Consider the following 15564-nt stretch of genomic DNA (forward strand, 5'->3'; position numbering starts at 1 on the left):
AACAAAAATATATGATTATGATGTTAGCTGTTAGTCTCCACTAATAGGGAATAGAAGCTGAGCTATAAGAAAGGAATACACTAGATATGATGTCACTTAGCAATTACAATGTCTAAAGTGCATACAGATAGCTACTAATAACTCTTGATAAGAAAGTATATCAGTGTGGGTATATTTATATGATGGAATATTGGGACTAGTGAATATATATCACTCCTGCTGTCCAGATTGGCAATAACCAGACAATTATGATAAGAGTAGAGATGTCACATGGGCTGCTATAGATATTAATTTAATGCTGTATGTGTCATTTGTTACAAATGGATACATTTTCTATGAGTCAGCCTAGCAGCTGCATGTTCTAACAGAACACTATCCTCACACAGAATCTGCTAACCTTGAGATAACTAAATGACAGTGTGTAACAGTCTCTTTACTATAAGACTGTTACAAAGTAATATATATATTTGAAGTCAGTCTAGCAGCTGTGTGTTCCAGCAGTTTATAAGACAAAGAAAATCTCCTATTGTGGAATCTAGACACATGGGACTGCTGGCCTGTGTCATACTATTTCTATGTAATACCAGTAACATGTATATAACTGTTACATAATTGTTACAAATGGATAAATCTTTGAGTCAGCCTAGCAGCTGCATGTCCTAACAGGACACCATAAATCCTTTACAGTGTAACAAATTGATTGGTAACACTTAAAGGCTGGAGAGCAGTTATATGCCTTACTAGCATACTCAATATACCACATTATTACACCAGTTACCACGATTATTGACAGCGCATTTGATATATTATATTACCCTCACATTGAGTCTGTTTACCTTTAGATAACTAAGTGACCGAATATGTAACAGTTTCTCTATCATAAGACTGTTACAAAGTGAGATAGATATATTTGGAAGTCAGTCAAACAGCTGTGTGTTTCAGCGGTTTATAAGAAAATTCCTCATTGTGGAATCTGGACCACTAAGGGTTATTATATATATAGCACATGGAATTGCCACATCTCCCTATATGATAATTTCATTACACTGTAACATAATAAGAATTAACTCTTTAACAGTGTAAATAGAGAGTAATGAATCTCTGACACATGGAATATATTATTTCTTAGATGAATTGGATAAACCATTATGACAGACACTTTGCTTCCTAATAAGAATTGAGGTGGCTATACCTCTAAGGAAAGCATTATTGCCTACGCCTAGATCAGATTAAATAAGATCTGGCTGAATATATGAAGGAAGGTTGCTATTTATATGAGAATTGGAATTGCTATATTCCTTAAGGCAACCCCACCGATTGATATATGTTGTCAATTAAGTATATCTGAACGGCTATATCTGGACCAGATTTAATAAGATCTGGCTGATTATATGAAGGAGGGCTGCTATTTATATTGGAATTGCCATATTCCTTAAGGCAACCGCACCTGTTGGTATATCTCGCCAATTAACTATATCTAAACAGCTAAATTAAAGCTATTCATCATTTTTTTTAGTTTGGATATTAATAAATATGATCTTTCCATGATGCATAGAGATTTCCCTATCAAGTGATTCCTTATCCGATATAGAAAGCTATCCCCCTATGGTATTGAATTTAGGAATATAGTCTTAGGGGACACAGAGAAATAAGTGATCCCCATCTACCTAAGCACCCCACAAATTGGAGGCTAGCTTACCGGTTATACTCAATCACCCCCACAAATTCGCCAATGGGGATGGCTTCCCGGGAGGTAACCCCTATTGAGTGAAGGGAGTATATAGGATATGACCCAGTGGTACCTGACGACATAGATACTAACAGCTATTTAATAACATTACGCTAGAAAGTGATTATTAGCAACATATATATCTATATAAACAACCCCGCCAGGGTTGTGCCTTCAAAAATAATCACACACGGACACGCTTTTTAAACCTTTTTTTCACATCTCTTTATTCTTCTTATGCACATGTATGTTAGTTCTGTGATTTTAACCTTTATGTTTCACTGCAGTTTGGGATAATAATATTAATATTTATCCAATTTTAATACATACTTAATAAAGGTTATATTTTATGATTCATTCATTCTGTCCAGTGCGTCAACAGTGCAGATTTCTTCTTGTTTTTTCTCCCAAATTCTATAACAATGACAGTAAATGTTGTTACTTTTCAAACAGAACTTTCTTGACCATGCTACTTGCTTGAAAGATCTGGGAGCACATGGAAAACAGTACAAACCATGCAGTATCACAAGAGCTTTTGATCTTTGATCTTTCATGAAGATAGAGCAGAATTGAGGACACGTCAACAATTTCTGCCGAAGGTGGTTCATCTTTCCACATGGTGCCTTTGGCCACTGACACCTTCGTTGAGTCAAAGTCTCTGGCTGTGGTCAGAACTTTGAAAATTTATGTCACCAGAACAGTTCAGATTAGGAAAACAGAGGCTCTGTTTGTCCTGTATGCTCCCAACAGGATTGGGTGTCCTGCTTCCATGTAGACCATTATGCGCTGGATCTGTGGTAAGATTCAGCATGCTCATTCCACGGCAGGATTGCCGTTACTGAATTAGGTGAAGACCCATTCTACTAGAAAGGTGGGTTCATCCTGGGCAGCTGGTCGGGGAGTCTCGGCATTGCAACTTTGCCGAGCAGCTATTTAGTAAACACTTTTGCTAAGTTTTACAAGTTTGATACCTTGGCTGATGATAACCTCAAGTTGGGTCATTCGGTGCTGCAGAGTCGTACGCACTCTCCCACCCGTTCAAGAGCTTTGGTATAACCCCATGGTTCTTAATGTGACCCCAGCATCCTCTAGGTCGTATGAGAAAATAGGATTTTAATACCTACCGGTAAATCCTTTTCTCTTAGTCCGTAGAGGATGCTGGGCACCCGTCCCAGTCCATACTGTGTCTGCAGTTATTACTTGTGGTTATACACATGTTGTGTTATGGTTCTGGTCAGCTTTTTGCTGCAATTGTTCATGCCGTTGGCTTGTGTTCTGTTGAATGCCACGTTCTGCGGCATGCTTAAGGTGTGAGCTGGTAAGATGCTCACCTTAGTTTAACAATAAATCCTTTCCTCGAAATGTCCGTCTCCCTGGGCACAGTTCCTATAACTGGAGTCTGGAGGAGGGGCATAGAGGGAGGAGCCAGTTCACACCCTTTGAAAGTCTTAAAGTGCCCATGTCTCTTGCGGATCCCGTCTATACCCCATGGTTCTTAATGTGACCCCAGCATCCTCTACGGACTAAGAGAAAAGGATGCCCTTGCGCACTATCCTGACTTCTCCTCCCGTCTGCTTACTTTGTGCCTTCCAACGCACAATGCGAACTACAGGTGGTTGTTCAGCCTCTCACTAAGCCCTTTCTGGCAAATTTGAAGCCTACAGTATAACCACCTTTACTTTTCAATAATCTGTTCAGAAGAGGTGTTTGTAGAACGGTGTTTTATTATTCAGTAAAGGGATCACAGATATGATGCGTTGATTTGATGTACAATACGATATGATGATATGTGATAATGAGGTAAAACTGTTAATGAAACAAGAATATGCAATTATGATATGCATGTGAAAAGCAAAATGGATATACACAAGTACATATAACATAGGCTGTGCAAACATGTGATTACATGTGCGAGTATAAACTACAGTGCAGCTAACATTACTCACTGGCTAAACAGGTTGAGATGAGACATTTAATATACAAACTCACCATCGAATGCTATATGAGAGTTGGACCCATGTAAAGCATGACTGTCTGGGACCATGAGGGAAGTAGAAAGGCTGATCCCAGCTTCTTCATCCCAGAATGCATTGCAAGACTGGCTACAAGAGGCTATGAGGGTCAAATTAATTGATGGGACTGACCACTAGATGGGGCAATAATACAACTTTCTGTAGTAAAAGTAATCAGATCTACACAAAGCAAATGCTGAAGGCATGACACTCCCCGTCTGGTATCACTGGTACCATATTTTAAACTCTAAACAGATAACAATAAGAATAGTTCAGTCACTGGTCTGAGGAACAACTTAGTCTCTCCTCGCTTACAGATCTTGACCTCAACCTTACGAACCTTCCCATCCTTGCTTGGGAACGTCTTGGTGACAAGACTTAAAGGCCATTCGTTGCGTTGTGACTGGCAATCTCTGACGAGCACAATGTCACCTGGTTTTAAGTTGGGTTTGGCAACTTGCCACTTGCTCCTTGACTGCAGGGTAGAAAGGTATTGTCTTTTCCATCTGTCCCAAAGGGTGTTTGCAAGGCTTTGAACTTGTCTCCATTGACGTTTGAACAGGTCTTTGGTATTGAATTCTCCAGGAGGAGCATAGGTAATCTCGGTCTTCTGTGTAAGAAGAGTGGCCGGAGTAAGTAGAAGTGGGTCTTCTGGGTCATTAGACACTGAAGTCAATGGTCTTCCGTTGACAATAGCTGAGACTTCAGCCATGAAGGTTGTTAAGCTCTCGTGAGTAAGTCTTGCAGTTCCCACTTGCAAGAATATGGAATCAAGGATTCTGCGTATCATGCCGATCATCCTTTCCCAGGCACCTCCCATATGAGAAGAATGAGGCGGGTTGAAGGTCCATGTACAACCTTGCTCACTGAGATATCTCTCTATGCTTTTAGTGTCAATGTTCGAATTAATTTGTAATTCTTTGGCTGCTCCAATGAAGTTGGTACCTCTGTCGGACCGGATGTGTTTTACTGGGCCACGGATAGCAATGAAGCGTCTAAAGGCATTGATGAAGCTTGAAGTGTCCATTGATTCTATAACTTCGATGTGAACAGCTCTGATGCTCATACAAGTGAATACAACCGCCCAGCGCTTGCTGTTCGCATTCGCACCTCTAGTATGTCGTGTGATGACAGTCCATGGACCAAATACATCAAGACCAACATTGGAGAAAGGAGGGTCTGTACTAAGTCTGTCTGTTGGAAGATTAGCCATCTTCTGAGTTTGGGAAGTACCACGAAGTCTACGGCAAATGATACATTTGAAGATTGTGCTGCTTACACACCTTTTCGCTCCAATAATCCAGAACCCAGCTGATCGTAGAGCTCCTTCGGTAAACAATCGTCCTTGGTGTTTGACTTCGTTGTGATAGTGTTGCACAATTAAAGAAGCTATGTGGTGACTCCCAGGAATGATTAAAGGATTTTTCTCATTTGTCTCCAAGTTTGCTTCTTGAAGACGGCCTCCTACTCTCAATAAATGATTTTCATCAAGAAAAGGGTCTAGCTTTTTTAAGGTGCTGTCTTTGGGAATAGGATTTCCACTGTTAATGCAGTCGATCTCTCCGGAAAAGATTTGGTGCTGCACAACACGGATGATAAGGTTCTTGGATCGTTGTGTTTCTTCTGGTGCGTAAACATTTTGACAGTGGTGCCAACCTTTACATCCATTCACACTTACAGATGCGTTGCGTTTAAATGAATGGACTATGTGAGTTAAGCAGGTAATGGCTCTGACAAGTGATTTCCAAGTTGAAAATCTTTGGAATCTGTGAGGCTGAAGTTGACAATCTGAAGTTACGGTATGGATTGTAGTTATTTGTGGACGAATTTCAACATCTGAGTCTGCGTCTACTAGCTTGAATATGCTACTTTCAGGATTGTTCGAATCTGCCTTGTACAGGAATTCAGGTCCTCTGAGCCATGTAGTGTCTTTGAGGATACTGGCTGGGACAGCTCTTGTAGCGTGATCTGCTGGATTGTGAGCAGTAGATACATAGTGCCACTGTTTTGGATTGGTGGATCTTCTGATTCTTAGCACACGATTGCTGACATAAACATGGAACCGTCTGGTCTCGTTGCATATGTAGCCTAATACTACCTTACTGTCTGTGTAGAAATCTGCTTCAGAGAGTCCAATTGGTAACTCAGATGAAATGAGCTCAGCTAATTCTACAGCTAGTACTGCAGCACAAAGTTCAAGTCTGGGCACTGTGTGTTCTGGACGTGGAGCTAACTTTGCTTTGCCCATGACAAATCCAATATGACATTGTCCCTTGATGTCCATGGTCTTAAGATATGCAACTGCAGCAATTGCTTGGGTTGAGGCATCAGAGAATACACATAGTCTCTGGTTTTGTACTGCTGTAGAAGGCACGGGGGCATATGGACGTGTAATGCGGAGGTTGGTTAAGGTAGATAGAGAATCTTTCCACTCTTGCCACAAGTTTCTTTTCTGGGGAGGCAGTGGGGCATCCCAGTCAATTGACTCACAGGTTAGGTCTCTGAGCAAAGCTTTACCTTGGATAGTGACAGGAGCTGCAAATCCTAAGGGGTCGTACAAGCTGTTTAGAGTAGAGAGAACACCTCTGCGAGTGAAGGGTCTTTCTTCGCTGTTTACTTGGAAGGTAAAGGTGTCAGATTTTAAGTCCCACAAGAGTCCAAGGCTACGTTGAGCTGGTGGGGAATCGGTTCCTAAATCCAAGTCTCTTAAATCGCTGGTATGATCTTGGGAAGGGAAGGCTTCCATCACTACTTTGCTGTTGGAAGCTATTTTGTGAAGCCTCAGGTTTGAACAAGCAAGCATTTCCTGAGCTCTTTTGACGAGGCTGATTGCTGTCTCGGCTGTTGGCATAGATTTTAGGCAGTCATCCACGTAGAAGTCTTTATCTACAAGTTGTCTAACATCAGAACCATACTCTAGCTCACCCTCTTGAGCTGAACGTCTGAGTCCATAGATGGCAACTGCAGGTGAAGGGCTGTTACCAAAGATGTGTACCTTCATGCGATACTCCGTGATGTCTTTTGAGGGGTCATTGTCTCTGAACCAGAAGAATCTTAGGAAATTCCTGTCTTTTTCTCTCACAAGAAAGCAATGAAACATTTGTTGAATGTCAGCTGTGAAGGCAATAGAGTCTTTTCGGAAACGGATGAGTACTCCTAGGAGTTTGTTGTTAAGGTCTGGTCCTGTCAGGAGTACGTCATTTAAAGAAACACCTTCAAACTGGGCACTGGAATTGAACACCACTCTTATCTGACCTGGTTTCTTCGGGTGATATACTCCGAACATTGGCAGGTACCAGCATTCTTCTGTGTCTTTAAGAATGGGAGCTATCTCGGCGTGACCATTCTCAAATATTTTAGCCATAAAGGAGAAGAAATTATCTTTCATCTCTGGTTTCCTGTGAAAGTTGTGTTTAAGTGAAGAGAAGCGTTTGAGTACTTGTTCTCTGTCATTAGGAAGGCGTTGTCTGGGTGTTCTAAAGGGTAGAGGAGCAACCCAGCTGTTGGCATCATCCTTGACTAGTCCTTTCTCCATTATTTCCAAGAATAGTTTGTCCTCTATGGACATTGCCACCTGGTCATCCTTCTTTGTTCTCTGGAAGACTGCGTGTCCCAGATGATCTTGATAGTTGTCACAGATATGGTTGTCACTAGTTGAGTCTATGAAGGTACAGTGTGGTAATTCCTTTATGAGGAAATGGTTATGACATGGCTGGAATAGAGAAGGGCGTCCATTTTCTAAAGTACAGGTAAGCATGCTGTTGACAGAATCTGGTTTATGCACATCTCCAAGACATACTTCTCCTATTATTACCCATCCCAGATCCAGTCTTTGAGCGTAAGGTGCGTTATGTGGACCATTAATCTGACTTCTGGCTTTGTGGACTTGTAGGATATCCCTCCCAATGAGTAGATTTATTTGGGCATGTGGATCCAGTTCTGGTATCAGATGTGCTATGCGTTTCAAATGTGTATGGTGTTTAGCTACATCTGGTGTAGGAATCTCACTCCTATTGTCTGGAATCTCGTCACACTCTGTGATAGTTGGTAAAGAGAGACATGTCTTCCCATCCAAGGACTCAATTTGATAGCCAGTTGCTCTCCTTCCTGTTGTCTCAAAACTCCCTGCGCAGGATCTTAAGGAGTAAGGAGTGCTGGGTCCTTTAACATTAAAGGTCTCAAAGAAGATTGATCTGGCTAGAGACCTGTTACTTTGGTCATCTAGGATTGCATAAAGTTTAACGGCTTTGTCTGGATGGCCTTTGGGGTAAACTTTGACTAAACATATTTTGGAGCAGGATCTACCGCTAATGGCATCTTTGCAGACTTCGGTACATTGTGAAGTTATTTCTGGTGTGACTGCAACAGTGTCTTTTTGTTCTACACTGTGCTCCCCGCCATGCTCTGTATCGGTATAACTGTGTTGCAAAGCCCATGGGGGAGGACCAGGGTGTAGAGCGGTATTGTGGTCTGTGCTGTGGCATTCTGTGCAGTTAGCACTAACCTTGCAGTCCTTGGCGAGGTGTGATGTGGAGGAACAGCACTTGTAGCAGATCCTATTCTCCTTTAAGAAGGCTTTGCGGTTCTCCAGGGACTTTTCTCTGAAGGTTCTGCATTTCAGGAGAGGATGCGGTTTGTGATGCAGAGGACATTGCTTGGCTGGATCTTTGTCTGTGGTCTCTTGGCGATTAAAGCTGGTAGACCTGCGGAAAGAATCTGAATAATGCACATTAGTCTTGTGAACTGCAACTGATGTTTTGCGGGGGTTAGGTACCATAGGTGCAGTATTTGTCAAGGTAAAGGCAAAACTAGGATCATTCCTGGTCATAGCTTGCTGGTGTACAAAGTCCACGAAAACTGAGAATGGTGGAAATTGCACTTTGTTCTGCCGCTTATATTTGGAGCCATGGTTGATCCATTGTTCCTGCAGATTATACGGTAGTTTCTGCACTATAGGGTTAACGCCTCTGGCTGTGTCAAGGAAGGCAAGTCCTGGTAAATCTCCCTCACATTTAGCTACTTGAAGTTCTTTTAGTAAGTCACTTAGTTCTCTGAGTCTCTGATAGCCTTTGTTGGGTAACCTGGGGAAATCGTCTATTCTTTTGAACAGAGCACTCTCTATTATCTCTGGTGAGCCATAGCACTCATTAAGTCTATCCCAGATCATCCTAAGTCCATTCTCAGGGTGGTTAATGTTAATCACTCTTATCCTTCTAGCATGTTCTGCAGATTCATTCCCAAGCCATTTAATTAAGAGGTCTATCTCTTCACTATGTGAAAGGTCTATTCCTCTGATAGCGTTTTGAAAAGAGGACTGCCAGGCTCTGAAGTTCTCAGGGCGATCATTGAACTTTGAAATACTAATCGTGACTAATTCACGGCGGGTGAGAAATTTAGCAAAGTCTAATGTGTCCTGATTGGCTCTTGGAGATGTCGGTACATTAACACGGTAGGTATATGGTGTGTAGTCATACCTGTTAGTGTTGTCTGGTTCCCGACGGTTGGTATCACACCGCTTCTGTGTGAAGTAGGCTGTGTCTTTCTTGGAGTTTGCAGATTCAGACATCTGAGGTGGGGAAGAGTTGTCCCTCATAGGTTCACAGTGTCTAGGATTCTCTTGCTTGCAAATGTGTGGTCTGTTGTCCACTGGTGGTGGCGCTGTAGAGTGTACTTGATTTGTTTGCATGAGGTCTGAATGCGTACCTTGTAAAGATGGAGGGTTGCTACTCCTTTTTGAGACTTGACGTACGTATTCTGATGTGCGTTGCAGTGAATCCTGAGATCCATTCTCTGTGTCAAGTACATTGGTTCTTCTTATATCAGGGAGTTCTGCAGTCTCCAAGATTTCTGCTTCAGCTATGGCAGCCGCTGCCTCCTTCTCTGCAGCGAGCTTCTCGCCGATTGCTTCTAAGCGTTTGCTCTCGATTTTTAATTGCATCTCCTGCTCGGCAAAGTTAGCCCTTACTTTTGCGGCTTCCGCTTTTGCACGTGCCATGATGGCTGCATTACTGACAGACAAGGATTTGGAGGAACCAGAGACTTGGGACCTTGTTTTGTATGAGGATATCGTTTTCTGTGACATGGTGATCTGGTAGAGATGTTTGATTGTGTAGAGACTGCTGTAATGCTGTCTGCAAGTAACTGTTCAGACTGGTCGCAGATCTCTGAGGAGTCAGTATCTTTGAACTGTTATGAAGCTGCTTGACTGTGAAGAGACTGTTGTGTTGCCTTATAAGCGTGGCTGCACTGACTTGTACAGGTTTCTGTGTAGTCAAATGGCGGTACTCCTATTGCTGAGCTGCCATAGTTGGTAGACTGTATAGAAACTGTGTGGCTGTCATATGCAGATAGCTGTGGCTGGCAGTGTAACGGCTCTGTAAGTCAGTATATGTCCCCACTGCTGACAGGCAATGATTTACTGACGGAGTCAGTGTTAGAGAGTCCATCTGCTTGTAGCATTCGATGTTTTACTGTTCAGCCTCTCACTAAGCCCTTTCTGGCAAATTTGAAGCCTACAGTATAACCACCTTTACTTTTCAATAATCTGTTCAGAAGAGGTGTTTGTAGAACGGTGTTTTATTATTCAGTAAAGGGATCACAGATATGATGCGTTGATTTGATGTACAATACGATATGATGATATGTGATAATGAGGTAAAACTGTTAATGAAACAAGAATATGCAATTATGATATGCATGTGAAAAGCAAAATGGATATACACAAGTACATATAACATAGGCTGTGCAAACATGTGATTACATGTGCAAGTATAAACTACAGTGCAGCTAACATTACTCACTGGCTAAACAGGTTGAGATGAGACATTTAATATACAAACTCACCATCGAATGCTATATGAGAGTTGGACCCATGTAAAGCATGACTGTCTGGGACCATGAGGGAAGTAGAAAGGCTGATCCCAGCTTCTTCATCCCAGAATGCATTGCAAGACTGGCTACAAGAGGCTATGAGGGTCAAATTAATTGATGGGACTGACCACTAGATGGGGCAATAATACAACTTTCTGTAGTAAAAGTAATCAGATCTACACAAAGCAAATGCTGAAGGCATGACAGTGGTGCTGCAGGGCCCACACCCTTTTACTTGCCTTACAGAACAGCTCTGGAGCTGTTACAGTGCCCAGCTGCTGCAAGAAATCAGCTTGAATGCTTCAGGGGATGGGGCATGGCCAACATGAGCCCCACACCAAAGGAGGGTGGGGGTGTTTAATGCGAACTAGGGGTCATCCAAGCACCGCAAAAGGCCGCCATGCCCTGCATGCCCCTTTTCTCTTTTCATATGCAGATGAGGGTTCCAGCCAACTTTGGCCCACTGCTTGGATGACATCACCGTATGCAAATCCGTCTTCTGCAGACCTTCCCCCTGGAATGCTTGTACTAGTTGTTGCATATGGTTTGATATTTGATGGTGCTTCAATATTAGGCAGCCTTCCACCCTCCCATGTTCATCTGAACAGATGTGGTCTCCCTGCAGTTGTTGTCCCCAGACGAGAGTTCCCTTGTGCGTCCTCAGTTGAATCTCCTTAACTTGACGGGGGAGGGGCTGCCCGAGCAGCCACCCTCCCCAGCCCTATCCCAACTCATACTTATTTTGCATATGAGATCTCTTGATCATGAAGATTGTTCTCACAGGGTGAGGTTCATCCATTATATTTTAAAATAGGAAGGTACAAATTACATATTTGAATTGCATCTATGTGCTGGATTCAAATATCCCCCCCCCCTTCCTTTCTCAATTGTGCCCGTCAGCAGCTATTCTAAGGTTGCTGCCAATGGGTGTGACACATTAATTTCTTCTGTGGGGTACACTGGACTCCACAAGGATTCACATTGGGGTGTAGAGTAGGATCTTGATCTGAGGCACCAACCGGCTCAAAGCTTTTGACTGTTCCCAAGATGCTCAGCGCATCCTCCTCTATAACCCCGCTTCCATGAACAGGGAGCTCAGTTTGTAGTTGGTGCCTTCAGTAGCAGGCCACTTAACAGGGGCCTGCCTCAGGCAGCCTAATCTTAGCTATTAATTTTGACAAGAAAAGAAGAACTTGTTTTATGAGAATCTACAAGGGCTGCAGCAGGCTAGGTCTAATAGACATCTTTACTGCAGCTTCATCACTCCCAGCGGCGCTGTATACTCCCGTGCCCTGGTTGCTGGGTCACTGCAGCGGAGGCTCCAGTTTCTTCCTAAGGTCAGTCACACACACACCGCCCTTCCGGATCACGAGGCCGCTGATGAAGGGGATCGTGGCCGTAGGGGGTGGACCGTGTGCGCACTGGCGTGGACACTGATTACTGGGCAGCCGCTCCACTAGCCACCAGGTACAGTTAAGGAGCACAGGTCTGGGAGTTTTACTCCTATATTATCCCAATTTTGTACTGCCCGCAGCGCATTGTGATAGGTAATAGGGCCTGATTCAGGTTGGATTGCAATCACAATAAGCGATCCAACTGCAAAAATTGCTAAGAGCATACGCATGTGCCTGCATTTTCTGCGGCACCCCGCAGAGAATGCGATCGCCTCTGCCTGTCAATCGGGGCGGGGGGGGGAGAGGGGGGTCAACAACACTCCATTTCCAAGTCAGGGATGGAGCGGTGCGGGGGCAAGGCTTCAAAATGGGGTCTGCAGCGGAGGAGACACAGGGGGCGTGGTCACAGCGGCTGTATGACATCACATTCAGCCGCTGTGATCACAAAAATGGTGGCGGCTTCCTGCGCGCACATACAGTCTGCACCAGCAGGAGGCTACACCATTTTTTATGATCACGCTGAACTGCAGTGCGACTGCAATTACAGCATGGTCAAGAATGGAGGCGTCATGCTGGGTGGCCATGCCCTGTCACTGTGCAGGAGCCAGCACCGCACACACACTAGTCCCCGGGTGCAGCCCCCAACCCCCGGGACACCCGGAGCAACAAAATGTAGATTCAGGCCACCAGGCCACGCCCCTACCTATGAAACCATGCCTCCTTTTTACCATTGCACTGCTTATCTGCGCGCACTGCATTACAATCTACCTCGCCACCTCTCTGGGTGTCACCAGTGATAGTGACACCTCTGCCATGCTTGTAGCAGCTGGTCCTAAGATCTACGCCTCAAGCCCTGAGTGTTTGCCCTTGTGACTTGTTGATCATCATAGCGAAGCAGATGCTTACAGAAAACTGCAGGGGCTTAGATTGAAAATAAAAAAATTGATGGGTATAAGGTAGAGAGGAGCGGGTTCGGTTCTCCGAGAACCGAATTCCCGACGAACTCCACGTGGTTTACACTGGTCCGAGGCAGGCTCAGTTGTTCCCGCCTGACTCGGAAAACCTGAACAAGGGAAAATGTCATCATCCCGCTGTCGGATTCTCGCGAGATTCGGATTCCATATAAAGAGCTGCGCGTTGCCGCCATTTTTACTCGTGCATTGAAGAGAGAGCGGAGAGGACGTGGCTATGTTCTCTCAGTGGAAATCTCAATATCAGTGCTCAGTATCAGTGGTTACTTATTGCTGCTCAGTAATACTAGTAGTGTGTCTCTCCTGCTCAGTGTCAGTTCTCAGTAGTATCCTCATCAGTGCTCAGTATCACTGCTCATTGTCTTGTGCTGCATTGTGGTGCTCAGCATACTACAGTACATTACTAATAGTCCAGTGCTGCATCTTGCTGCTCAGTGTCAGTTCTAGTATCCTCATCAGTGCTCACTATCACTGCTCATTACATTGTGGTGTTCTGTATACTACAGTAACATAGTAATATAGTAACATATAGTAACATAGTTTTTGAGGTTGAATAGAGGCAAATTGCCCATCGTGTTCAACCTGTTTTAAGTTGTGATGATTCTACATACTTGCTGAATAATGTTTTATGACTAGTTAGCTACTATAACTCATGTTACCCCCGGATTAACCATGTTGATATTTTAAGTATTATAACCTTGGATAGCTTTTTCATTCAGAAATGTATCCATTCCTTTTTTAAATCCAATTACAGAGTCCGCCATTACCACCTTCCCTGGCAGGGAATTCCACATCCTGATTGCCCTAACAGTGAAGATCATAGTATCTCACCTGGCAGGTAAGTAGGAGTTGGGCTAGAGCTGTGGAGGATTGCTACTCGGGCACCCCCTGTCAAGTGAAGGAGATTCAACTGAGGCAGCACAAGGGAACTCTCGAAAGAAGAACAAGGCTAGAGGAAGATCTGAGACAAAGAAATCTGACTTTTACCAGAGCTGACCAGAGGAAAGCACAAACACAGTCCCCCACTACCACAAATAATGCAGTCGAGTTTCCCACATTTGGGGAAATCACAGGGGTCAGCATACCCAGAGTGCAATGAATGAACCTCACCATGGGAGAACAATCTTCATGACCATGGTATCGCCTATGCAAAATAAGTATGATTTGGGATAGGGCTGAGGAGGGCCGCTGCTCAGGCACATCTCTGTCAAGTAAAGGAGATTCAACTGAGGCAACACAAGGGAACTCTCATCTGGGGACAACAACTGCAGGGAGAACACATATTTTCAGATGAACATGGGAGGGCAGAAGGCTGCCTAATACTGAAGCACCCCCAAACAACAAACCAAATGCAACAACTAGTAAAAGCATTCCTGGGAGAAGGTCTGCAGAAGACGGATTTGCATACGGTGATGTCATCCAAGCAGTGGGCCAAAGTTGGCTGGAACCCTCATCTGCATATGAAAAGAGAATAAGGGTTATGCAGGGAATGGCGGCCTTTTGCGGCGCTTGGATGACCCCTAGTTCTCATTAAACACCTCCATTCTCCTTCGGTGTGGGGCTCATGTTGGCTATGCCCCAGCCCCTGAAGTATTCAAGCTGATTTCTTGCAGCAGCTGGGCACTGTAACAGCTCCAGAGCTGCTCTGTAAGGCAAGTAAAAGGGTGTGGGCCCTGCAGCACTACCTGTAGTTCGCATTGTGCGTTGGAAGGCACAAAGTAAGCAGACGGGAGAAGTCAGGATAGTGCGCAAGGGCATAGAAGGGAGCGGCTCAAGAAAAGAGAAGTGGAAACAGGCAGCAAACTAGGCTGGAGAGAGACCTGAGACAAAGAGATCTAAATTATACGAGAGCCGACCAGGGGAAACACAAATTATGCAGTCAAGTGTCCCACATTTGGGGAAATCGCAGGAGCAGCACACCCAGAGTGCAATGGGTGAGCCTTGCCCTGGGAGAAGCACCTTCATGATCATAGTATCTCACCTGGCAGGTAAGTAGGAGTTGGGCTAGAGCTGGGGAGGGTTGCTGCTCGGGTACCCCCCTGTCAAGTGAAGGAGATCCAACTGAGGCAGCACAAGGGAACTCTCGAAAGAAGAACAAGGCTAGAGGAAAATCTGAGACAAAGAAATCTGACTTTTACCAGAGCTGACCAGAGGAAAGCACAAACACAGCCCCCCACTACCACAAATAATGCAGTCGAGTTTCCCACATTTGGGGAAATCACAGGGATCAGCATACCCAAAATGCAATGAATGAACCTCACCCTCGGAGAACAATCTTCATGACCATGGTATCTCCTATGCAAAATAACTATGATTTGGGATAGGGCTGGGGAGGGCCGCTGCTCAGGCACATCTCTGTCAAGTAAAGGAGATTCAACTGAGGCAGCACAAGGGAACTCCCATCTGGGGACAACAACTGCAGGGAGAACACATATTTTCAGATGAACATGGGAGGGCAGAAGGCTGCCTAATACTGAAGCACCCCCAAACAACAAACCAAATGCAACAACTAGTACAAGCATTCCTGGGGGAAGTTCTGCAGAAGACGGATTTGCATACGGTGATGTCATCCAAGCAGTGGGCCAAAG

General features: G+C 44.3%; 2 non-coding genes and 1 pseudogene across 2 annotated transcripts; all 3 read right to left on the reverse strand.

Annotated features, from left to right (window-relative positions):
* Positions 1-13973: 13973 nt before the first annotated feature.
* LOC135037135 (U1 spliceosomal RNA) lies at positions 13974-14137 on the reverse strand. Its single transcript, XR_010231728.1, has one exon. It is a non-coding gene; the product is annotated as a U1 spliceosomal RNA (small nuclear RNA).
* Positions 14138-14830: 693 nt separating this feature from the next.
* LOC135037209 (U1 spliceosomal RNA) lies at positions 14831-14972 on the reverse strand (annotated as a pseudogene).
* Positions 14973-15124: 152 nt separating this feature from the next.
* On the reverse strand, positions 15125-15288 carry LOC135037144 (U1 spliceosomal RNA). The gene has a single exon (XR_010231737.1). It is a non-coding gene; the product is annotated as a U1 spliceosomal RNA (small nuclear RNA).
* Between the last annotated feature and the right edge of the window lie 276 nt (positions 15289-15564).

Source organism: Pseudophryne corroboree, unplaced genomic scaffold (assembly GCF_028390025.1).
Source record: "Pseudophryne corroboree isolate aPseCor3 unplaced genomic scaffold, aPseCor3.hap2 scaffold_670, whole genome shotgun sequence".
Lineage (NCBI taxonomy): Eukaryota > Metazoa > Chordata > Amphibia > Anura > Myobatrachidae > Pseudophryne > Pseudophryne corroboree.